Source organism: Melanerpes formicivorus, unplaced genomic scaffold (assembly GCF_026170545.1).
Source record: "Melanerpes formicivorus ecotype bairdi unplaced genomic scaffold, bMelFor1.0.p_v2 SCAF_61, whole genome shotgun sequence".
Lineage (NCBI taxonomy): Eukaryota > Metazoa > Chordata > Aves > Piciformes > Picidae > Melanerpes > Melanerpes formicivorus.
The window spans coordinates 232914-259500 of NW_027142413.1; the positions used below are offsets into that span (position 1 = coordinate 232914).

At 40.5% G+C, this 26587-nt stretch overlaps 1 protein-coding gene across 8 annotated transcripts in view; it reads left to right on the forward strand.

The window, feature by feature from the left end:
• CDH18 (cadherin 18) overlaps window positions 1–26587 on the forward strand; it is a 279170-nt gene that overhangs the window by 141686 nt on the left and 110897 nt on the right. For all 8 annotated transcript variants that reach the window (XM_068161968.1, XM_068161970.1, XM_068161965.1 and 5 more), the window contains one exon: window positions 9644–9720. The gene's annotated coding sequence lies outside the window, so the exon portion shown is untranslated. The remainder of the gene's footprint in view (window positions 1–9643; window positions 9721–26587) is intronic.

Here is a 26587-nt window from a genome sequence, read left to right on the forward strand (position 1 = left end):
TAAAATTGATGTAGAATATATAATGTATACAGTTAGATAGAAACTCATGCATATTTAGACATAAATAAGTGGCTTATTAAAAGATGTACTTTTTTCCTTTCTCTTATGAGCTTTTCTCAGTTCCATGTCAGTCACAAGCAGTTTTACTCAGAGTTCAGCTTTGGGGACAGTCTTGTTTAACATCTTTATTGATGATCTTGATGAGGGGATTGAGTGCACTCTCAGTAAGTTTGTGGACAACATTGAGCTACACTGGAGACTTAATCTGATGGAGGGATGGAGGTGACAAGGTGATGAAAGCTCTGCAGAGGGACCTGGACAAGCTGGATCAAAGGGCTGAGGTCAGCTGTGTGACATTCAGCATGACCAAGTTCTAAGACCCATTCTTCGGCCACAAATTTGCCATGCAATGCTACAGGCTTGGGGAGAAGTGGCTTGAAAGTTGCCTGGCAGAGAGAGATGTGGGGGTGCTGGTAGACAGCTGTCTGAACATGAGCTATCAATGTGCCAGGTGGCCAAGAAGGCCAACAACATCTTGACTTGTATCAGTGTGTCCAGCGGGAGTAGGGAAGTGGCTGTGCCCCTGTGCTCAGCACTGGTGAATCTGCAGCTTAAGTTCTGTTTCCATTTTTGGGTGCTGCAATATAAGAGAGACATTGAGATGCTGTAGCGTGGTCCAGAGAACGGCAATGAAGCTGATGAGGGGTCTGGAGAACATGTCTTTTGAGGAGTGTCTGAGGGACTTGGGTTGTTTAGTCTGCAGAAGAGAATGCTGAGGGAAGACAAGGCTGAAGGCAGACCTTATTAGTCATAGTGAGGTGAGTGTTGGTCTCTTGTCCCTAGTATCAAGCAATAGAATGAGAGGAAATGGCCTCAAGGAGAGGTTTAGATTGGATATTGGGAAGAATTTCTTTACTGAAAGAGTGGTCAGGCATTGGAACAAGCTGCTCAGGGAAGTGGTGGAGTCACCATCCCTGGTGGTGTTGAAAAATGTGTAGAAGGGACACTTCAGGACACAGACTAGTGGTCATAGAGGTCTTGGGTAGAAGGTTGGACTTGATGCTTTTAGAGGTCTTTTCCAACCTTAATGATTCTATGTCTTTCACAATTATGTTTACACAACTAGGAGACAGGTGGTGGTGTTTGAAGAGCTATTCTAATTTTAATTTGACCTAAACTGGAGGACTAATTGTAAGATAATCAGATGTCTGGACCACCTCTCCTATGGGGACAGGATAAGAGAGTTGGAGTTCTTCAGCCTAGAGTAAAGAAGGTTCCAGGAACACCTTATTACTTGCCTTCCAGTACTTGAAATGGGCCTATAAGAAAGCTGGGAATGAACTTTTTTTTCCCGAGGGTTTGTGATAGGATGAGAGGGAATGGATTGAAGCTTAAGAATTGGATATTAGAAAGAACTTATTTACAGTGAGGATGGTGAGAACAGATGCCCAGGGAGCTTGTGGATACCCCCTCCCTGGAGGTGTTCAAGGCCAGCCAGGTTGGATGAAGCCTTAAGCAGTCTGGTCTAGTGGAAGGTGTCCCTGCCCATGGCAGGAGGTTGAAACTACATGATCTTTAAGGTCCCTTCCAACCCCAGCCATTTTATAAATCTACAATATCCTGCGTTCTGCACAGCCAAATCTGAAAGACTCTTTCAGCCTATTCAGGGCATTAAGTCAGACAAATACAGTTGTTTATGTGTTGCAATTTTGATGAGATATTACTGTACACAGAAGAAACCTTGTGCCAAAATGTTCCAGAAGCCCACTCTTTCACATCAGTATCACCACTTTTGAAGTAAGTTCTGTAATAACCTTATTTTACAGCACTGTTGAACAAATTAAACACATAAATACTGTAAGAAAATCTGTAGAGAGGGGATAGGATATCTGATATTTTTGCCTTAGACTCAGTTTTGTGAAATAAATGTGATAGATGAACAGAAATATTTTGTGCTGTTGTGCTCAGCCTGGAGAAGAGGAGACTCAGGGGTGACCTTATCACTCTCTACAACTACCTGAAGGGAGGTTGTAGACAGGCGGATGATGGTCTCTTCTCCCAGGCACCCAGTACCAGAACAAGAGGACACAGTCTCAGGCTGCGCCAGGGGAGGTTCAGGTTGGATGTTAGGAAGAAGTTCTATACAGAAAGAGTGATTGCCCATTGGAATGGGCTGCCCGGGGAGGTGGTGGAGTCGCCGTCATTGAGGGTGTTCAGAAGGAGACTTGACGGGGTGCTTGGTGCCATGGGTTAGCTGTTTGGGTGGGTTGGATTGGTTGATGGGTTGGACACGATGATCTTGAAGGTCTCTTCCAACCTGGTTTGGTTTATTCTAATATTCTAACACTCTTTGTTGTCTTGGAGCATGACTATTTGCTTTGCTGTTATGTAGATTTAGATGATAAAGACATACCTTGATGACAAAATAAATACTTCTAGTACAGGGGACAATCTGGGGAAACAAAGTTAACACACAGAAATTTACCTTTTGAAAGATTTTACTTACTTTGCAGATGTAACATTTATTTCTAGAACTGTAACAGCAGCAGATTGTGATCTGTAGTTGTTCTTAACACTGTTGTTCCTAAACTTTCCCTTAGTGGTATCTGCTATGAACAAGAGAGAGTTTTCATTACTGATAGAGCTGTGATTGTGTCGTAGCCTTTCCATCGTGGAGCTTGTCTAACTAGGGAAAACATGATTTGCATTACTCCTCTATTTACTACTGAGCAATTAGTATTTTTACATTTTCTTATGATACTTTCATTAATATTTTATAAGCCTCTTCAAAATAAGGAAAAATCACAAAGCACTGCATGCTAACAGCAATCAAGAAGGTGTATTCTTACACAGATACAATAAAATACTTGTGTTTCTTGATTGTGAATACAAAGAAGCAAATTTGACCTCTTTGCATAGCTGTTGGACTCTACATCTCACATTTGAGGAGCATCCTTCTTTTTTTGAAAAACAAACTTATTTCATCAAGGAATGTGTATGTGACGTAATTTTATATCCTGCAGTGAGATTACTATTTCACACTGCTTTCTACTGCTTATTCAAGTAATACAAATTATGTGCATTGTAAATGTATAGGATGATCTGTGGACTCCGAATAATAGGTCTGTGGTGACAGGTTGGACTTGATGATCTTTGAGGTCTCTTCCAACCGTGGTGATTCTGTGATTCTGTGACTGAGTTGTTTTGCTTATGGACGTGTTATTAGTGGATACTGTATAAAAGGCCACTGCTGAACATGCAAAATCATTTGTCTTGTATTGGCTACAGCACCAGCTTTATTTGTGCTAACTAGTAGGCACCTCTCTGTCCCTGGTTTACACTTTCCTGCTGAAACAGTACCACTTCCACACCTGTAACTTTTTATACTTCCCATTCACTAACAATGTGCCTGAAGGTATTAGAGATACCCAGCGAGGATTTCCATGCAGTTCACCTTATTACTTATTTAGAATTCAGAGTAGACTTGACGCTTTTAAACATGTATTTTAGGTGCTGTTAACTGCAGCCACACTCACTGTCTTCACTCACTTGTGATGTCCAATCCACAGACCAGCAGTTAGTATGGCAGTAAGTTGCAGATCCATTACATGGGGTACTGGTTGTCCAAGGCAGAATAGAAACAAATACTAAAGACAGATTGTATGTTCCAGCCTGCACAGATGAATGAGCAGCAAATTAAGTGTGAGGCAATTGTGAGAAGAAAAAGGAGGAACTGATGTGTTTGTGTGCTTTGTCTAAGCTTTTTTATTTTCCCCTCTTTGACCACCTTATTCCATACTCTCACTCAGTTCCTCTTACTCTTATTTAAAAAGACCTTTGAAAAAAAGCTAGTCACCTCCTCCCAAAAGTAGGTGAGAGTGCAGCATTCCATCAGTGCCCTTTTGTCCTTTTATATATGCTTTCTTAAACTACAGTTTCTGGAACCAAGCAATTTATCTTAGAATTATAGCTTTAATTTAAAAAGAAAATCTGCAGGATTTTGCTTCCTTTATCAAGCCAGAAAGATTTAAAACATTATCTCACTGTATCCCAGGCTCAGAAAGCAAATTAAAAGAAGTCAAAATTCATTGTGGTTTGGGTTTGTTTTTTTGTGTGTGTGTATTTGGTTGGTTGGGTTTTGTTGTTTTCATGTGGGTTTTTTTTTCCAAAAACTGACCTCTGAAAATGTAGTGCTTTGGGTTTATCAGTACTTCTGTAAGAACTGGGGTTATCAGTATGCATCTTTAAGAATTACTAAAATTTAAAGCATCACAGCAAAAGTTGCTGTCCCAATAAACCATATTTCTGCAATGAAAGGCATTCAGTAATTAACGTGCAAAATGAAACAAAAGGGAAGCTGGACAGAATCTTATCTATATGCACTTCTTACAGGAGAATGGTATCTACTCATGAAGTGTGTGAGACCGTGTGAAGATACAGTGCAGCATTTATTTATTACTGGTCATATTCTCCTTAATTTGTTCCCCTGCTCTATAGTAATCCAAATTTCTTTATTAGAATAAACCTTTATTTAGAATAAACCAAACCAGGTTGGAAGAGACCTTCAAGATCATCGTGTCCAACCCATCAACCAATCCAACCCACCCAAACAGCTAACCCATGGCACCAAGCACCCCATCAAGTCTCCTCCTGAACACCTTCAATGACGGCGACTCCACCACCTCCCCGGGCAGCCCATTCCAATGGGCAATCACTCTTTCTGTATAGAACTTCTTCCTAACATCCAACCTGAACCTCCCCTGGCACAGCCTGAGACTGTGTCCTCTTGTTCTGGTACTGGCTGCCTGGGAGAAGAGACCATCATCAGCCTGTCTACAACCTCCCTTCAGGTAGTTGTAGAGAGTGATAAGGTCACCCCTGAGTCTCCTCTTCTCCAGGCTGAGCAACCCCAGCTCCCTCAGTCTTTCCTCATAGGGCTTGTGTTCCAAACCCCTCACCAACTTTGTTGCTCTTCTCTGGACTTGTTCCAGCAAGTCAACCTCCTTCCTAAACTGAGGGGACTCTTGTCCTTGTGAGCATTGTTTTATTATATTTTTTTGCCCACACAATTGCATATTCTGCTCCTGGAGCTTTTTAGTCCAGAGAGGAGAAGACTGAGAGGGGATCTTATAAATATATATCAATATTTAAAGTCTGTGGGTCAAGAAGGAAGGAACAGCCTCTTCACAGTTGCGCCCTGTGAGAGGACAAGGAACAGTGGATGTAAACTACAGCTCAGGAAGTTCCACCTCAACATGATGAGGAAGAATTTCTTTATTGTAAGGGTTACAGAGCACTGAAACAGGCTTCCCAGAGAGGTTGTGGAGTCTCCTTCTCTGAAGACTTTCAAGACCTATCTGGATGTGTTCCTATTTGACATGTACTAGATTATATGGTCCTGCTCTGGCAGGGGGATTGGTCTCAAAGATGTCCAGAGGTTTCTTTCAGCCCCTAATGTCCTGTGATCCTGTGAATATCTGAAGATATAAATAAATAAACTCCCAGTGGTAATTAGGATGACTTGGAATTTAAAGGAGGAGTTTGGGGTTTTGTTGTTTTGGTTTGGTTTGGTTGGTTAGTTTTTTTTAATCTGTTGAACTGAAGAATGTGTTTTCTTCTGATTAAGATATTCCAATTATGTTAATTTGCCAAGAAATCCAGGCTCTAAGCTAGAACAAGCCAGAGGTTTTATCACTGTGAAGGGCAAAGTTCTTAATGTAAGTTCTGTGAACATTTCTGTTTAGTAGTTATACTGTGCTTAGCATGAAGCCCTTCACACTTTGACAAATACCTGGGGTTTTAACACGTGAAGTACATATTTACATTGTGCCAGTAAAGGAGTATAACATTATGTCAACTAAGAGAAAGAGGTTATTTATAGGACCTTACTGATAATTCTTGCTAAGAAAGTAGTGAAGACATACATTTTTATATGTTGTTAACTGCAATATCAACAGCATCCTGACAAACTTTACAGGGCTTGGCTGTCAGAACTGTCAAAATTATAGCAAGGGACATGTTGACAGCTGCGTTGTTTTTGTTTTCTAAGTAGGGATGGACTGACGGAGGTGGCCCTTCTGTGTGCTTACTGTAAGGCTTTAATGCAGGGTAGAGGATCAGGCTGTAGCTATGATTTACTTCCCATTAGCTGTCAGTTGGAAATTTATTGGGAAGATGTCTTATTCACAGTTTCTTAATAAAAGGGCCTAAAATTGCACATTTGAGTATATTCAGTTCACAGTTAACATAAAAGTAATGACATGGTAGAGAAGAAATAAGTAGTTTGATGCCCATGAAACTAACTTACATGAGTGAATGGAATTTTTCATAGAACACGCCCTTTGTGGGATGAATACAATTTAAATATAGATGAAACAAGAAAGCCTTATAATTATACATATTAAAGGGCTAGTCTAATGTTAAGCAGCATGTGATAATTATTTTTTTACACTTTTTTTTACTTCCAAATTCTGCAGTTTCCAGTTTGCAACATTTTTCCTGAAGCATTTGCAAGCAAATTACTTTCAGACGTAGCAGTATGTGTATGGTTTACTTGAGAGTTCTCTAATAACTTTTTATAAAGTGACTATTTCACAAATACTACACTTGATTTATTGACTCAACTGTTTTTCAGGGGGGAATTAGCTGATTTCTGGTAGGATTATGAGCTTGGTAGGTAATTTCCTTCTTGTGCTAAGTCAGTTACATCCTGCATGACCACCAGTAGCCTGTTTGAGTTTTTCAAGAAGAATGTGAAATTCTTTTGCTGAGTAATTACAGTCACAGACACAACAATCTAGGACAAATACCTTTGAGTACTGTGAAGTGAGTATGTTCAGCTCTGACGTGGATGTAAACTGGAAGAAAGGAATGATGTTCTGGATCAGAGAGAATTACATTTCTAGTGGAAACATCCAATGCCTTTAGAATCTAGGGAACTTAGAATCTGGATCTGAAGGGTCAATACTAACCATGTCCCTAAATACTAGGTCCTTATGCTGCTTAAACACCTCCAGGGTCAGTGACTCCACCACTGCCCTGGGCAGACTATTCTAATGTTTGATAACCTTCTGTGTGAAGAACTATTCCTCACATCCAGCCTCAACCTCCCCTGGTTCAACTTGTAACCATTTCTTCGAGTCCTGTCACTTGCCTCCAAGAAGAGGCTATCACCCTTCTCACTCCAATGTTCCTTCCAGGTAGTTGTAGAGAGGTTGTTCCTTCCCTAATGCACTCCTCAGACTACTGTCCACTGCTAATCTTTCAGGTAGGCAGTGATGAAGTAATGGCAAGAAGTCCAAGGGCAATGAAGAGGGACTTCAGGGCCTTAGGGCAACTGGTTAAGGGATCAGGAGCACAAGTATTGTTGTCATCTATCCCTCCAGTTGCAAGGTGTGGTGAGGGAATACACAGGAAGAGCCAGATCAATTTCTGGCTCCAAGCTTTTTGTCTCTGGCAGGAGTTTGGGTTCTTTAATCATGGTTTGTTTTGTAGGTCACCAGGTCTGTTGACAATACCTGTCTCAAAGGGCAAAGAGAATCCTATCCCAGGAGCTAGCAGGGCTCATTTTAAAAGCTTTAAACTGTATTTGAAGGGGGGAAGGGTGCAAAGTCAGGCTTGCTAGAAATAAGCCTAAGGGTGGTACACTAGTAAGTTCTACTGGTCTGCTGTATCACTGGAGATAGAGGATAGGGACCCATGTGTCAAGAAAGATGCAAGGGTCACTGATGAATTAACAACCACAGGAACACCTGAGAACAGCCAGGCAGTAACTGGAATTTATCACTACAAAAAGGTGGCAAGAGCTTCAGACGAACTGAAATGCATCTACACTAATGCATACAGCATGGGAAACAAACAAGAGGAACTGGAAGCCATTGTCTGTCAGGAAAATTATGATATAGTGGCCATGACAGAAACATGGTGGTGTGTCTCTCTTGACTGCAGTGTCACAATCAATGGCTATGACCTCTTCAGAAGGGACAGACAAGGAAGGGAGAGGCAGTGGCATGACCATGTATATCAGAGAGTGTTTTGATTCTATTGAGGTTAATGGTGGTGACAAGAGAGTTGAGTGTTTATGGGTAGGAATCAGGCAGAAGGTAAACAAGACAGAACACACAAGAAGAAGTCTGAGATAATAAACTTTTTGCCTGAGTATTCACTAGCAACCTTGCTTCTCATCCCTCTTGAGTCAATGTACAACTAGGTGAGGACCAGGGGGTAAAGTCCCTTCTACTGTAAGGCAAGATCAGGTTCAGGACCACCCGAGGTACCTGAACATCCATAAATCTATGGGACCTGATGAGATGCATCCCAGAGTCCTGAAGAAATTGGTTGATGTAGTTGCAAAGTCCATAACATCTGAAAAGTCATGGCAGTCAAGTAAAGTCGCTGGTGACTGGAAGAAGGAGAATCTTGTGAGGTTTGATAAGGACATGGACCTGCTGGAGTGGGTCCAGAGGAGGGCCACAATGATGATCAGAAGGCTGGAGTACCTCTCCTATGAAGACAGGCTGAGAGACTTGGGGCTGTTCAGTGTGTTTAGCTGTTCAGTAAGGCTCCAAGGAGACTTTATAGCTGCATTTCAATATCAGAAGGGGACCTATAGAAAGGCTGAGGGACAATGCAGAAGGGCATGTAGTGGTAGGATGAGGGGCAATGGATTTAAACTAGAGGAGGATAGATTAAGTTGGACATTAGAGGAAGTTCTGCAGAGATTTACCAAAGATGTGGTAGAGGCCCCATCCCTGGAGACACTGAAGGTCAGACTTGATGAGGCCTGTGCAACCTGATCTTTACGATGTCCCTGCTCTCTCCAGAGGGATTCGACAAGATGACTTAGAGGTTCTCTTCCAACTTGATGCATTTTGTAATTCACTCTATGAATTAATTGTTGTTTGAAGAGTGTCTGATTTTTGTGTATGACTATGGTTTTAATACTGCAGTCCAGAAAGCAGAAAAGTAATTTATTTATCAAAAGTGATTTAAAATGTTTATTTTATTAAATATTGACTAATGTACTTACTTGCCTTTTCTATTCATCTTTAGAGGAAAACTCGCTAACACAATTTGTTTTGTGGGATGCAAAGGAGAACTAAATAAGAAGCAACAACACTTCCCTCTTCTATTGCTACCTTTTGCACAAGGATAGGGGAAATCAAACTCTGCAGGAGAAATTTACTTTCTTGTATAGAGAAAATCCCCTTATCTCTGCATTCTCTAGTAAATAAAATACAGAGTTTTGACATCCAGGAGAAAACAGCTTGGAATTTCTCTTTAATTCATGCATTTCTCAGTTGCAACGTTGTGAAAACACTGTGTCTGTAGAGCTGGGATGCTGAGAGTATGGTACTTCAGACCTAAGTTTCTGATTTTATTTCACACTTTTTTTTCTCTTCATTATTGTGTTTTGCAGACTAATCAATTCTGAACATTGTCTTCAGGTGCATACATAATAATTACAATATTCTTCAAAAGATATTATTAATGTATTGTAAAAATATTTTCCCATTTATAGCACTGAATATACAAGTTTAACAGTGGCTTTCATCCCTCTGAAAGAGAAATTTTTTTAAAGTAAAATAACTTCCCCCTGAGTTCCTTGAAATCTGACGTGTGTGGGTTTTTTGTTTCTCAACAGCTAAAGAGGCAGTAGGTTTGATTTGGCAAGTCATTGGGAAAAGGAGGAGTACAGAAGTGCCCTGTAACTGCTAAACCGTAAGTGCCTGTTTTACTTGCTATTTTAGCCACAGAAGTAGGATATGCAGATGGATTAGTATGAAACTTTTATAATACTGGGAAGCATTTAAATATGTGCACACATGGAAGTCTAACTATTCTGAAACCGAAATGGTTTGAAGAAAAAAGGGCAAGATGGAATTATGAGCAGCGTTGAGGTACAAGGAGTAAATTGTTGAAAGCCAAAACTGAGAAGTACATCTTAGTGTCACAAGTGACATCGTGTTAAATTGATTTGGATACTAAGTAGTTTTAAATATTCAGTATAGAAAGTGTCTAAAATTATAGAGCATAGTTTGGATGTGTGTACACAACCCTGCCTCTTGAAACCAGAAACTAATTAAATAAAGATATGCCTGTCAGATGTGTTTGCATGCTACTAGAAAAGACACTCTGTTTTGTGCTATAAATGACTGTCAGCTTTATTTGCCACATGTTTGTCTGTTAATTCAAATGCTTTTTCGAATCATGTCGCATTAAAATTTCTTTTCAAAATGCAGGTGTTACATTCTTTCTATTTATTCCCAGGAGAAAATATCTCTGCAGCAGAAAGCAATGTATAATAATGAACAATACAGGGTAGATTTGGATGTGAGAAACTGAACTGGAACACTGCTGTATGAAGCTCAGACTTTGAAATGTCTATTTTCAAGTGTATTAAGCACTTAAAGTGTCGATTGAAAAAGTCAAAAAAGAAAAAATGTTTAAACTCTGCACCTAATACACAATATCTTTATCACTACTGCAGCAAATTAATGTTAGAATGGTTTTTTTTTCTTTTCTCAGAGTTGAAAATATGAAAGCAATGAGACAGAATTTTGTGATACCAAGTTGGAGTTTCATTAGATCAAAAATTGTGACCATGGATTTAGTATATGTTGCAAGGTCTTTTGTTTATAAACAAGTGCAGGAAAGAATGCTGTAAAATCTCCCTGACTCTGGGACGAGATGCTTTTTTGAATACACATACTTTTAATCCTTTTGGAACAACAAACATCAGGCTTGGGAAGCAAAGGAACAATGGCAAGTTTTAGTGGAGTAGGACTAGTTGGAAGGAGTGTGAAATATTTTTTTGTGCTCATGAAACTGGGATGCAGATTTGACCTGGTGAAACCAATCTGTTTGCACATTGCTACCAGAGGCACAGGTGCCGGCTGTGTTTCTCTCTCCTTTGTAGTATTATGTTGGATGCTCAGTCAATCCTTTGGGAGCAGCACAATAACCAGTGAAAGACTGACTCAGCCAAAAAAGCTGAACAACTGTCTGTCCATTATGTGGCCTAAATTGAAGTGAGATGGCAGGAAGTCAGAAGAAAAACAGAGGAACCGAACGTTGGATTTTAATAGGCCTGGAGTGTTGAAGGAAATAATCTTGTCTTCCCTAGCCACAAATTTTCTTCATCTGTGAAATTTAGTTTCAATACCTCTGTCACTAAGGGACTGTGGTGCCTCCTCCTGACATTTCCTTTGGCTTTGGGTGGAATGTAACTTCAAGTGATGAATACTGAATAATGATTTCCTAGAACAGAAAATGACAGAACTGACAAATCACTCAACCTCTGAGGCTGATCATGGAAGATTAGAAATTTCTAAATAAATATTTTTTTTTATTACATATTTTAGGAATGACTGTTATAATACAGGTCATCACCTCTGGTTGGTGGATGTATGGCTGTAGAAGTTATCTTGTCCCCTGGAGTCTCATTTCCATTCTGCCTGGTGAAAATGCAGTAGAAAAATGAGTAAGGAAAAAGGAAAAAGTGTGTTTGCTGGTGTGTAACGTTCATAATGCTACTACTTAAGCAGCTGTAGGAGATGAGGTGGAACTCCATATGTTTATAACTTTCCCATTGTAAATTATTTGATCTGACCTTGGTTATGAAGAAGTGATTTTTATCTTTGCTATCAATGGAAGGTAGATATCCAGGAGGAAGTAGATTTAGGAAATGCAGAAATAGAGAGTGCCCAGTACTTAGAATCTTATTTTGAATGACAAGGTATCGATATAACCTAATAACATAAAAATGGTATGATTTTGATTAGTTACAGTCTACATGATAAAAACAATGAAGGGTAGAGGATGAAAGGAGAAAAAAAATTGTTTTGGCAAAATTTAGTCATTGGCAGAAGTGGATTAGCTTTCTCTCATGTGTAAGGCAAAACACCTAACGACCATGGCAAAAAATGAACAGGATGTGTGCTAGAAGAAAGTTTGGCAAGACAGTGTTAGGGACTTAATATTACTGACATGGATCAGTGCTTTGCATCTATTTTTTTCTATAAACTAAAGTAAATTAAGTGCTGCTTTTGGCCAGATATGGAGAGTTCATATTCAAATTACACACTGTTTCAGGTATTGATTGTTTATCATAAGTGCAGCTATAGTATATATTTATCCTTTAATAATTGAGTTTTAAATAGGAAAACTACATATAAAGCACCCTTTTGCATCCATGAAAGCTTTGGTATCCTCGTAAGAGGCCGTATTTCTCAGATATTTGTTTAAATACATGCTGAAATAGAGTTGGTCTGTTCTTGGCCATTTTTACGGAGGTAGATGTCACTTACTGACAGTGTCTCCAGTGTACTGCAAAAAGACTGAAATGTCAAAGAAAATAAGCCAACGTGTAGAAGTGTACAAGCAGTGTCTGAGCACCGTGTGGGCAACCATTTGCCTTTTTATCCAGATACCTCTTCTTGTTGTGCAGCCTGAGTCCTTTGCTGTCAGAGCTGAAGGGCCACTGTTTACAGAAAAAAATAACTGCTTTGATATGTATTCCCCATTTACAGACAAAATAACTGAAAATGTAAGCATCAAGGAAGCAGCTATGTTTGAAACATTTTGGGTTCCTGTTTGTGTCTTTATTGTTATATACATTTTATTTAAATTAATCATTTCTTGTGTGTTTTTAAAGTAAATATAAAATCAGATTTTGCATTCTAACATCTAAAAATAGGGAAGTGACACAATTCTTATTAAAGCTTGGATTCCAAAGTCATCAACACAGTCAATTATGAAAACACTTGTAGAAGGTAACACTGCAGGCTAATGAATAATTCTCCTTTAAATTCTTTCCACAGTGTTTTCCAAGAGTACTATTTTCACTATTGTTGCAGTACTGTCTCAAAGGTTTTACTAAAGTCCAGGTACACGATATCCATAGCTGCCCTTACGCACTGAGTGGGGTCACATTGTCAGAGAAGGAGCTCAGGTTCATCAAAGCCAGACCTACCTTTCATAAAACTGCCGATGGGTTCTGATTCTCTGGTTGTATTGAATGTACCATTTAATGACCCTCAAGATGATCTGCTCCATGACCTTCTCTGGCACTGAGGTCAGACAGAGAGGTCTGTAGTTTCTCAGATCCTCCCTATGGCCATTCTTAAAAATGTATGTCACATTTGCCAAATTCCAGTCAAGTGGAATTTCCTTAGTCAACCAGAACTGCTGATAGATAATGGAAGAAAGGGCTTGGAAATCACCCCTACCAGTTCCCTCGGCACCCTTGGGCGGATCCCATGTGGCCCCATAAACTTGTGCGTGTCTAAGTGGCACACCGAAGTGTGGCATTCTTTATTAGATACTTAACATCTGCGTGCATATATGTATCTTTTTCATGTGTCTGTTTACTTTTTCATGCATAAAAAGTCTTCATTAATACAATAATCATGTAAGAACACTTTTCATCTTCATGCAAGGGGCATGCCGAAGTATTAAACTCTAGTCAGTGTTACATAAATCTAACTTAAGTGTATTTTACAGACAGTCCAATCTTGAGAGATGTATAATTCCAGCAATGTCAGCATCTCACTCTTCAAAGTTATAGAAAGGAAACTAATACTCAAGTTTTACTAATACATTTAACTACATATTCTATCAACTATTACCTAGAGAGAAAAGATGCTAATGACAGACCTGTCAGAGTAGCCCTTTAGTCTCCCATTTGCTAAGTTGCTTTAGCTTTCTGTTCAAACAATTTCTCTATTAATAAACAGTATGTCTGAATCTTCCTTAATGCCACTGTTTAGCATCAGATCAGGACATAAACTTTTAGTATCTTTTCAAGCTTCTCTAATCACTGTGGGTAGTTTATTGTCTTGATACTACCATTAACAGCCTGATCCCTTTCTTACAATAGTAGATCCATGTCAGAATATGTGGAAAGTTATGTATGCTTACCAATGAAATGCTAATTTACTTTCATCAGGAGCAGCAGTTAGCCAGTGAGGAAACATGTAACATTGAAATATGAGAGAACAAGCATCAGTGCAAAACTTGAATCTCCCTTTCATTGATTGGTTAGGGATACAGTTGCAGGTACACAATTTGAAGTTATTATTTCTCTTTATTTTTCTCATAGTAGATATTCCAGGCCTCATAACAAAATGATTAAATATATACATATTTATGCATCATCTTTAAGCTGTTATGCTTTAAAAATGTCTTTTTTGTTGTTCTATTACTCACGAGATTATGTTCTCCCTACTAACTTGGTTGAATAGCCACTTTCGTAAATAGGATATAACATTACAGTTTATCCACAGATAATTTGTGTTGCATTTAGGTATCCTGGTACACTGCTTTTCACAATTTAGTTGGACTTACTTGTACTCTGGGAACAGCGTAGTTGCAAGCACTGTCAAATAAGCCTCAAAGTGAGATGGAGATACGATTTTTTTCCTCTGAAATTGATTTTTCCTGTGAAATACCTTCCTCCTTAGAATGTATTTTTCCTGGCTGTTTAGTCATGACGGTCATGCTCTTTTAATAACGTTGGACAACCGCAAAACCCTCACCACGCTTGCTTACAAAGCGAAGATACAGAAAATATGTACAGAAAATGTACAATTTTAGATGCTTTCTTGGAGGCAAAGAATCCAATTCTATTTTTTCTATTGAGCATACTGTGAGTGATTGCTTGAAGACTTTCAACCTGTACTAGAGAGCCTAATATCACATATCATATATTTTATATATAAACAACATGAAAATGGTCTTAGAACGTTTCACTTGACATTAGACTATTATTACTGTGAGTAACAGAAGATACATTATGAAACCGAACGCTGCAGTTTCCAATTTTCCTGATGTGTTTAAGTATATAATGTTATTTGTCTACAGAAGCTGTTCTTCCAGATCCTCCATTAAAACACCAATGACCTGATCTTTAAGCAGATAATCCCATTAAAGTGAATGAGCTTTTCAATTATAGGCTTAAAGTTAAGTAAGTCTCTTTTTGTTTGCACAATCAGAACCTAAGACATGATCCTATCGATTAACCTTGATTCTCCTTCCCCTTCTGTTTCTGAGGATTTGCTGGTATAATGGTTTGAACATTAAATATTAATTTATCTACCTGTTTATCTGTTCCTGGAAAGTTGCTCGGATAAAAATGGAACCTAAAACCTCCCCAAGAACAGAATAATGTTGAATATACAAAGTCTATGGCAATTCAGTGTAAGAAGGATATTTAATACATTTTGCAGTTTAAACCTCAGTACAAACTAGTGCCTGAAAATTGTCAGCTTGATAAAACCTGAATTCATCTTACAACCATTATTAAAATTTTCATGTTGTATTTAACTTCACTACAAATTAAAACCCAGGTACATTCACATTCCCTGAATACTGAAGAGCTATGTTCAAGGAACATAGTGGCCAAGGACAAGGAAAAGGCTGAAGTACTTAATACCATGTTTGCCTTAGTCATTAAGAGTAAGGCCAGCTGTTCACTAGCTACCCAAGTCCCTGAGCTGAAAGTTAGGGATGGGGAGTAGAAAGAAGCCCCCATAGTCCAAGAGGAGATGGTTAGTGACCCACTGTACTGCTTACACATACATAAGTCTACGATACTGGATGGCATTCACCCAAGGGCACTGAGGGAGCTGGAGGAAGTGATCACCAAGGTGTATTTCATCGTTTACCAGCAGTCATGGCTAAGTATGGAGGTCCTACATGACTGGTGATAGGCACACGTGATGCACATCTACAAGAATAGCCCAGAGATAAGGAGGACCCAGGCAACCACAGACCTATCAGTCTGACCTTGATGCCAGGGAAGGTCACAAAGCAGGTGATCTTGAGTGCAATTATGCAGCATGTGCAGAGCAACCAGATGATCAGGCCCAGTCAACATGGGTTCATGAAGGACAAGTCCTTCTTGACAAACCTGATTTCCTCCTACAACAAGGTGACTCACTTGATGGGTGTAAGAAAGGCTGTGGATATTATTTTTCTGGACTTTAGTCAAGCATAGAAATATGTTTCCATGTTCTGAAAAGATGAGTGAGAATGAAGATTGTGTGTTTTAATATTAGCCCATGAATTCTTAATAATTTCTTTTATATGCTCACATCCATGAATGAACTTAATGAAACAGTGTTTTCAAACACCAATACACAAAACAAGATCGAAAGAATTACCTTTTATTTTGGTGTCTTTTTGTGACAAACAACTGTTTTGTTTTCATTAGAAAGACAGTGATTGTAATGTGTGGCTGCTCTGAAAAATAAGCTAACAGGTAGTCTCAACAACACACCATTTCCTGTATGTCACTATTGATTTCCACTGAGAGTTGGACATGGTTACATACCAAAGTACACTGTTATATTAATATATTTTATATCTGATTTTCAAACATTATGCTATGTAACACAAACTTTCTCAAGACAGGAAAACATTCCACTTATTCTTTGTATCCATTTCTGTCCTTTTGGGAAAAATGAAAGATTAAATACATTCTTAGCTATAATGAGTTCAGTTACTGAACTGAAATTTGTTAATCATGCCTATAAAGAGTTTTCAATGATTGGAGTGTTGTTTTTCAGGACTTAGAGCAATGGAAATGGGAAACTGGGTACAAATTAATTTATCAGAGAACTTTTAGTTAGAAATTGTAATATACTAGTGTTGCTACTGAGAAATGAGAGCTTGTGGAGATTGTGTTTGCATAGATATATACATACACATATCTATGTGAAGGGTATTTGAGTGCATGTGGGTAGACAGCTTTCAAAAACCAGGGTGTTTTTAAATGGAAAAAAAATACTTCTTTGATCATGTAGCTACAGGTTCGAGGGATTAATTAGAAAATTGAACTTTGTAACTACATAAACATTAGTGGCAAAGAACTAAATTACATGCCTTTTCTTTACGTTCATTATTTTCCTGTTGATGTTAGCGGATTTGTAGGATTTTGTTTGATCCTGGCTTATTCTTGGTTGCAAATTCATGAAAAAAATTGGGATGGATTTTCTAAATGAATAAAGGAGGAGGAATCAGAGGCTGGCATTCTTCAGAGTACCTAAGCAGACCTTAAGGATGCTTTGCTGTTATAATAGAAAGGATAATTCTGATAATATATACTAATTGGAAAACTGTGAAGCTGTGACCGTTTGAGGCTGTGCCTTTAAGAAAGGGAATATGGTGGATGGATGTTGGTAAACGAAAGAAGAATCTAAACTAATTTCATTGGTAAAGTGGGAGGAAGCACCTTCTGAACTGGGAGTGAACTGGGCATTCCAGCACTTTTCTATCAGTCTTGCTTCCGCTTCTCCTTCGGGCAGCAGCTTGCAGCTCCTGGGCTTTCTGCCAAGGCTTCGGCCTTGAAACTGATAAAGGCCTGTATTAACTCCTTTCCAATTAACACAAGTGCTTCTAACCCTTTTTTCTCTCTTTTCTTTCTCTTTCTATCCCACTCTGGGGAAAGGGGGAAAGAGGGGAGAGCGGAGGTGGGAAACCCCCCTCAGCAGAGGGGGGAACTCTCATTTCTGTGCTACTCTATTGTATATCTTTGTATATATTGTACATATTGTAAATTTGTATATATTCCCCTGCATATCCTACATTGCTTTGTAAATATACAGCTCCACTGCTTTGCTAATTCAGCTGTGAGTTTTTTTTCCCTTTCCCTCCAATTTTCTTTCCCTTTACTTTACAAGAGGGAAGGGAGGAGGCTTCTTGGCCTTACCCTTCCAACCCCACGACAGAAGCACATCTAATGTAGCTATTTAAATACCCTCTCCTAGGATATACAAAATACACAGTCATCTCCATGTTGTTTTTTTCAAAACTCACTTAGAGATATTTTTTTATTTAATTCTATTTGGGTTTCACAGAACACATTCCTTTCTCAATTTGCAACACATTCTTTTTGAAGTTTGCAATACAGCAAGCTAGAGAATTTAAGTATTTCTTGAGATAGTGGAAATTTTCAATATCTGTAGTGCATGCACTGATGGAAGATACAGAAGCTGGTTCTTGTCTAGTACACATCACTGCATTTTCATGCTGATGTTCTATGACAGCAAACCTAATTCCCTAGATTTGGGGAATTCTCCATCATAAAAAAAAATTTCAAAAATAAGACACTCAAAAAAAAAAAAATCCACTCTGCTAGTTAATCTTCAGCCTAGGGCAAAAGGTACAAATAAACCATAGGATGGTCCAGCTCAGAAGGGACCTCCAAACGTCACCTAGTCTGACCTCCCTGCAGTCAGAAAGGACATCCCCAACTGAACCAGGATGCTCAGGGCCTTGTCAAGCCTCACCTTGACTATTTCCATGGAAAGGGCCTCAACCACATCCCGTGTTCCACCACTGTCATAGTACAGAACTTGTTCCTAACACCCAATCTGAATCCACTCTTCTCCAGCTTATAGCCCTTGCCCCTCATCCTGTCATTGCAGGCCTTTGTAAACAGACTCTCCCCATCCTTCCTGTGGGCCTGCTTCAGGTAGTGGAAGGTTGCTATTAGGTCTCTCCAGAGCCTCCTTTTCTCCACACTGAACACCCTTAGCCTGCCTTCATAGCAGAGGTACTCCAACCCCTTGATCATTTTCATGGCCCTCCTCTGGGTCCACTCCATCAGGCCCAGGTCCTTCCTATATTGAGGGCTCCAGACCTGTACACAATACTGCAGGTGAGGTTTCACCAGAGCCAAGTGGCAGAATCACCTCTCTGGATCTGCTGGCCACACATCTAACACTCAGGATGTGATTGGCCTTCTGGGCTGCAAGCACACAATGCTACTCAACTATCAGCACCCTCAAGTCCTTTTCCTCAGAGCTGCTTTCTAACACCTCCTCCCCGAGTCAGTACTGATAGTAAGGATTGTTCTGGCCCAGGTGCAGAACCCTGCACTTGCTCTTGTTGAACCTCATGAGGTTCACCTGGGCCCACTTCTCCAGCTTGTCCAGGTCCCTCTGGATGACATCCTGCCCTTCTGATGTATCAACATCACCACTCAGTTTGGTGCCATCTGCAATCTTGCTGATTGTGTACTCAATCTATTTATGTCATTGATAAAAATATTAAACATCACAGATCCCAGCATGACCCCCTGAGGAACACCATTTGCCACTGCTCTCCATCTGGATTCCAAGCCACTGAGCACCATCCTCTGGATGCAACCATCCAGTCAATTCCTTATTAATTGTAACATTCCACCCATCATCTCTGTATCCCTCCAATCTGGTGAGCAGGATGTTGTGGAGGACCTTGTCAAAGGCCTTACAGAAGTCCAGATAGATCACAGCTATAGGTTATCCCTTATCTACTGACATAGTCACTTTATCATAGAAGGTCACAAGGTTAGTCAGGCGGGACCTGCCCCTATGTGGTGGTGAGAGGTAGTTCAGTTCTCCACCCCACACAAAGAAACCACGGCTAACTCAGTCGGAGAAGCAGAAATGGATAAGAGCTATATTTACAAGCAGGATGAAGTGCAGATTAATATATACACAATATACAATATTTACAATATATACAGAAATGTACAGCAAAGAATGTAATACAGAACACCTTTCCCTCCTTCAAGTAGAGGGGTTCCCCCCCAACTGTACTCCCCTTCTCCCCCTTCCTCCCTTTTTTCCCCAAAAAGTTTAGAGACAAAAGGTAATTATTAAGGAAGAAATTCTGTTAGCTCAAAGTGTATGCAAGAATTAGCTTCTTATCTGTTAGTTCAGTTAATTCAAGGTCAAGTCTGTCCAGCACAGCTGCTGCTCAGAGAGACTGAAAAAGACTGAACTGAGATTCAAACTGAACTAAAGCTAAAAATTTAAAGTTGCATTCTACCAATGAAATTTGTTTAGACCTATCTTTGTTTTTATTTTAATACCAAAACATTCAGCCAGAGTATTCCAGTAACTGTCCCTTTCTTAAAGGCACAGCCTAAAACTGTCACACCGTAGTAAAGCCATGCTGGCTGTCGTGAATCATCTCCCCATCCTGCATGTGTCTCAGCATGGCATCTAGGAGGTTCTGTTCCATGATCTTCCAGGCCACAGAAGTGAAGCTGACAGATCGATCATTCCCAGGATTCTTGTCCTGCCAGGATTCTTTTTCCTCTTAGAGACAAACATGGTGTGTCTGTAGTCAGCAGGCCTGGGGTCTTGTAGAGTAGCCTGTGATCAATGAACCCAAAATCCTGTAATTGACACCAGTCTCGCAGGCAGGCATTAATCTGCTGGAGGTTAGGTTAAGAAGCACTTCCTCACAGAAAGGCTGATTAGGCACTGGAATGGACTGCCTAGGGAGGTGGAGGAATCACATCCCTGGAGGTCTTTAAGAAAAGATTGGCTGTGGCACTTGCTGGCATGGTTTAGCTGATGTTGAGACATTAGGTCACAGGCTGGACTTTATCTCGGAGGTCTTTTCCAGCCTCAATAATTCTGTGGTTCTGTAACACTTCAAACATTCTTATTTGTAAACAGAAAGAACAATACTAACTTATACAACCAGTAGGTGCACAACAGAAAAAATAGTCACTTTTTGCTTGTGGTATTGAATTCCCAGTTACTCCATTCCCAACTACTCCTCCAACACCAGACTTGGTAGTTAGGTGCCAGATTTTCAGTGGAAACAATTATATGATCCTATAATAAGTCCCAACTATTTCTTCACAGTATCACTAAGGTGATCAAAGGTGATCAAAGATTGAGTCCAACCTGTCACCACAGAGCTCATGACTAGACCATGGCACCAAGTGCCACGTCCAATCCCCTCTTGAACACCTTCAGGGAGGGTGACTCCACCACCTCCCTGGGTTCATCTCTTGTCTCATCACAGGATGTTAGGGGTTGGAAGGGACCTCTGGAGATGATTGACTCCAACCCCCCTGACAGAGCAGGAGCATAGAATCTAGTGCAGGTTGCACAGGACCACATCCAGAGGCATCTTGAAAGTCTCCAGAAAAGGAGGCTCCACAACCTCTCTGGGGAGCCTGTTCCACTGCTTCCTGATCCTTACAGTAAAGAAGTTCCTTCTCATGCTGAGACAGAACTTCCTATGTGCTAGTTCATATCCTTAACTCAAACTATCAATCTCCAAAGTGTGCAGGAAGCATGGATAAAATGTTCAAAATAAAAATAGAGCAGCTTGGGCTCTACAAGGAGACCTGTGACTGGAAAGAAATGCTAGAATAAAACCCCAACCCTTCCACATGGGTACAAACTCTCAACTGCAGCTGCAGAAAGGCTTGGAACAAATTCATAGTGATAAAATTTCTTATTATATCACAGTGCATATTTCATTTAGACCTCACTGAGAAGAGCTGCTAAAAAGGAGCTAAATTAATTGTCCTTTTTCACCTATTTACCTTTATTTCTTACACAGGCACAGCAGAATTCCAACAAGTGGTTCATTTACTAAGGCAGTTACCATTTTTCTATCTCAGAAGCCAAACTTGATTTTTGAGGTACTGTGAAGGCTTATAAAGGAAATCTGTTTTAATGTAAGACTCAAAGTTTTGAGGTTAGTTACTGTCACAGAATCAGGGAGTGGTAAGGGACCTCTGAAGATGTACCTCCCAACTGTCCTACAGTATCCTTCCTACCCTTTTTCTGAATCAGTACTGATTGAGTGAGGCTGCAAAATTAGGCATGGATTATGGAATTGTCTTTCTAGAAAGAGTTATGAATTTGCTTCAGTGTTTCCACTACCTGCACTTCAGACAAAACTAACTTCTGCTGAGCAATAGTATTGAAATAGCCTAACCCTTTTTACAGATTTGATGGGATTTCTTATCTCAATATAAAGATGACCTTATTTTCAAAAGAAGGTAGCTTAAAAAAAAAATAAAAAATAAATCTATCAGTTCATCATATCTACCATATTATGTTTTGATTTCTGTGTACAGTAAAAAGAAACAAACAAAATTCATTAAAGGTGTTGGTCTAGTGGAAGGCATCCCTGCCCATGGCAAAGAGGTTGGAACTAGGTCATAGAATCACCAGAGTAGGAAATGGCCTCTAAAGGTCATCTAGTTTAACCCCCCTGCCTCCTCCACCACTCCCCTTCATCTTCCCAAAACAGTCCCTGCTCCTTCTACACCATCCTCCACCCTGCCCAAACAGCTCCTGCTCCACCACCACCATCTTTGCACCCATCCCAGAACCAGGGGCAAGACCCTCAACCAGCCAAGATACCACACAGAGGATCTCATCCCCAGGAAGGAGGCTCAGCCAGCACCCGTGAATGATATTGGAATAGACATCAGTAATGTTCCTACCTAACCGGGGGGCCACCAGGCCCCCCGGCCTTTGTTGTCACCACCACCATCACCCAGTGTGCACCATGGGGGCACTCACCAGTGATGAGAGGAGGATCCCTCAGCCCAAATGGGCTCAGCTTGGGGCTTCTGCCTTTCCTAGGGGGGATTAAGAAGGGGAGTGGGTGGGGAGGGGCAAGTGGCTGCACCTGGGGTGGGAGGAGACTCCAACAGAGACCAGGTGCTCTGGGATTTGAGGGGAAAAAGGGGTGGAAATGGGGCAGATATGGTGGGAAAGAGGAGAAGGTGGTGGAAGGAGATGATTTGAGAATAACTTTATTTTCCATAAATGTTTCCAAATGCAAAACTTCAGTTCCTGGTTTTTTTTTTGCCTCTATGCAAAAAGAACAAACCCATCAATACTTCATAAAATAAAGCACAATGGTGGCTACTACAATGCAGTATTTCCATAATTACAATTTTGCTTGGTGGGAAAATTTGGGTTTTTCAGATCAAAATAACAGACTTGAAATTTAGACTCAACATATATAGATACCTCCTCTTTACTTACAGTATTTATTTCTATAGCTGTGTTAAGAGAAATCCTGGACTACCAGTGACCATTTAATAAAGCTCTTATTCACCTTTGTGTCTTTAAAATGGATTTGTTTTCTTCAGTATTTGGTTCCTGGATGATCTTTTCACTTCTGAAGATAATTTCCTTTGGTTTTTTTTCTGACTCCCATGATTCCTTTTTTTATTTGAACTGAAGTGCACAGATTCAAGGAATGGCATGATTCAGCAGTTACAGGAATTGATTCACTTAGTACATCTGCAAAACAATGATTAGGGGCTAACTGATCTTGTACCACTTAATTATAGGGTTCATGAAATATATCTTCAATTTAAAAAAAAAAAATTATCCAGGCCTGAAGAAACCATAATAAATCTATAGACATCTAAAATGGAGAGAGTGTCCCTGGTGTGTTACAGGAGACCTCTGGGCTTTTCTTTGTCATTCCAAGAAGAGATCCCAGGCCTTCCTTAGCAGCTATCCCTCTGACTGAAGAAGTTAGTCAGAAACTAATACAGTGCAAAAAGTGTGGTTATTGCTGGGGTTCAGATGGCAGTGATCAGACATTGGGATACTCTACAGAGATTCCCAAGCAATATTGTCTGGTTTGCTGTGTTTAGTATTTCCCCTCCTTGCTATTTCCTCTTTCAGGTTCTTCCACATTACCATCTTCTTGTTCCCTTCTAAATAAACGACTTGTTCATAATTACCTTTCCCTTATTAGTCTTGTTTTTTTCTAGAGGTGTTTCCTAGGTAGTCTCAACTTAAAAAATATAATATTACTGAGTTACTTATACACTGTGAACTCTTCAAGTCTTGACTGCTCAAAAGAGCCCCCATTTGCTTCTGGAGTGGTTTGTGAGTTCAGCTGCTTCTCACATAGGTGTCTGTGAAATCCAGCTATTCCTTATGACTATGTCTGTAACTACTTACATTATTATCTGTTACTTCCAAGGAATTTTGTCTTATCTAGTGGTTTCTGATCTCCAGTTAGCTTAACCGTAGGCCAGTGCATGCATCCTCTGTCCCACAAGTTTCTCTGCAGGTAAATAGTCACATCCAGTTTAAAGGCTGACTGTCCTTGGATCAGAATGTGGGATTAGGTGAAGCCCAAAGGCCCTTCTCAACTGGTTTTACAGGATTCTGTGACATTACACACATGGTGTCAGGATGTAGTAAAATAGGTAGATACAGTCATCATGTTACTTTACCCTGAAGCCAGGAGCACTTTGCTTAGGATTATACTCAAGTCGGTTGTTCCAAGTTCTTCCCATTTAAAGTGGGTGATTGCTCATCTAAGTCTCACCTATTCGCTTTGTTCCCTGATTGGATGTCCTGGCTTTTATAAATAGGAGGAATGACTCAAGTAATCACTGAAATCTTTACTCTGTTAGCAAGTTCCTTGGAAAGAGAAAGAGCACAGCAGAAGAGCCTTTGCTGGTTGGGAATGTAAAAGGACCTTTGTGCTGTCTTACATATTAGAATAAACTCTTTAGAATAAACCAAACCAGGTTGGAAGAGACCTTCAAGATCATCGTGTCCAACCCATCAACCAATCCAACCCACCCAAACAGCTAACCCATGGCACCAAGCACCCCATCAAGTCTCCTCCTGAACACCTTCAATGACGGCGACTCCACCACCTCCCCGGGCAACCCATTCCAGTGGGCAATCACTCTTTCTGTATAGATCTTCTTCCTAACATCCAACCTGAACCTCCCCTGGTGCAGCCTGAGACTGTGTCCTCTTGTTCTGGTACTGGGTGCCTGGGAGAAGAGACCATCTGCCTGTCTACAACCTCCCTTCAGGTAGTTGTAGAGAGCAATAAGGTCACCCCTGAGTCTCCTCTTCTCCAGGCTGAGCAACCCCAGCTCCCTCAGCCTCTCCTCATAGGGCTTGTGTTCCAAACCCCTCACCAACTTTGTTGCCCTTCTCTGGACTCGTTTCAGCAAGTCAACATCCTTCCTAAACTGAGGGGCCCAGAACTGGACACAGTACTCGAGGTGTGTCCTAACCAGTGCAGTGTACAGGGGCAGAATGACCTCCCTGCTCCTGCTGGCCACACTGTTCCTGATGCAGGCCAGGATGCCATTGGCCCTCTTGGCTGCCTGGGCACACTGCAGGCTGCTCTCCAGCCACTCTGACCCCAGCCTGTAGCACTGCATGGGGTTGTTGTGGCCAATGTGCAGAACCCGGCACTTGGATGTGTTCAATCTCATGCCGTTGGACTCTGCCCATCTGTCCAGCCTGTCGAGGTCCCTCTGCGGAGCCTCTCTACCCTCCAGCAGATCAACTCTTGCCCCCAGCTTGGTGTCGTCAGCAAATTTACTGATGATAGACTCAATGCCCTCATCCAGATCATCAATAAAGATGTTAAAGAGCACAGGGCCCAGCACTGATCCTTGGGGCACACCACTGGTGACTGGCTGCCAGCTGGATGTGGCACCATTCACCACCACTCTCTGGGCTCGGCCATCCAGCCTGTTCCTAACCCATCGCAGTGTGCTCCCGTCCAAGCCATGGGCTGACAGCTTGGCCAGCAGTTTGCTATGGGGGACGGTGTCAAAGGCCTTGCTGAGGTCCAGGTAGACTACATCCACAGGCCTCCCCACATCCACCAGGCAGTCACCTGATCATAGAAGGAGATCAGGTTGGTCAGGCAGGACCTGCCCTTCCTAAATCCATGCTGGCTGGGCCTGATCCCTTGGCCATCCTGTAAGTGGTGTGTTATTGCACTCAGGATGACCTGTTCCATGATCTTGCCTGGCACTGAGGTCAGGCTGACAGGCTGTATTATCTTTGACTAGCCTCAGGATAGAAATGTAGATGGATTGGCCTCTGGCTGAGGAAAAAAAGATGTGAGTCAGATTCATGAATCATCTCTTTATGTTCCACAGTTACTCCTTCCACAGCAGGCAATGGTTAGTATGACAGTGTGTGCAAGTATAGTTATAGAAGTGATAGCTGTGTTTTATCTGACTAATTGTGTCGTTACTGTGTTGGAGTTCTGACTCTGTGGACATCATATGGGTCTAGTTGCAAAAACTATTTCTTCAGTCATTGATCGTGTCAGAGCATTTCTGTTATCCTGAAGTTGCTATGTGCCTGCTTACCATAGGTGAAATAATTTTGTATGCAAACTGAGGACAGGCTTTGAATCCCTAAATCTTGTTTTAATGTCACATTTGCACTAACTGTTTGCTGTAGCATTAATTGCCTGTCTACATGCAGAGCTGTTTGTAAATTAAGTATTCTGTTTTGTTTGCAAACTTTGTAGATCTCCTGTTGTTCAAGGAAGTTCATGTTTCTTTACTTATCTGCACTCTCTTTCATAAAATGCATCTGCAGTGTTTGATGATTTCTTGTACCCATTCATGAATATAATAATACCTTCTAATAACTCTTTTAAACATATTTCCTAAAATCAGTGATTCCTTTAAATCATCTCTATGGTTAACCACTCACTGGAGCCATTTATTGCTAAAGGCAGCATAGGAGATCACAGCTGATCTGGCACATCTTGTAACCAAAGCATAAGTTTGATACACATTCAAAAATCCTGTTATGACATCAAGACTTGAATTCCATAGTAGTTCCAATGTAGCTCTAGCATAACAGTGCAGGCGAGGATCCAGTGTGACCTACCTGTTTCTATTCTGGCAATGAAAGCCTCTTTTCTGATAGGAATTTTAAGGACAGATATTGTTTTGTTACAGAGTGCTTCATTTTTTTCATGTAAAGCCCCATAGCTCAGCTTTGCCAGCCATGGAAAAAGAACAGAAAAA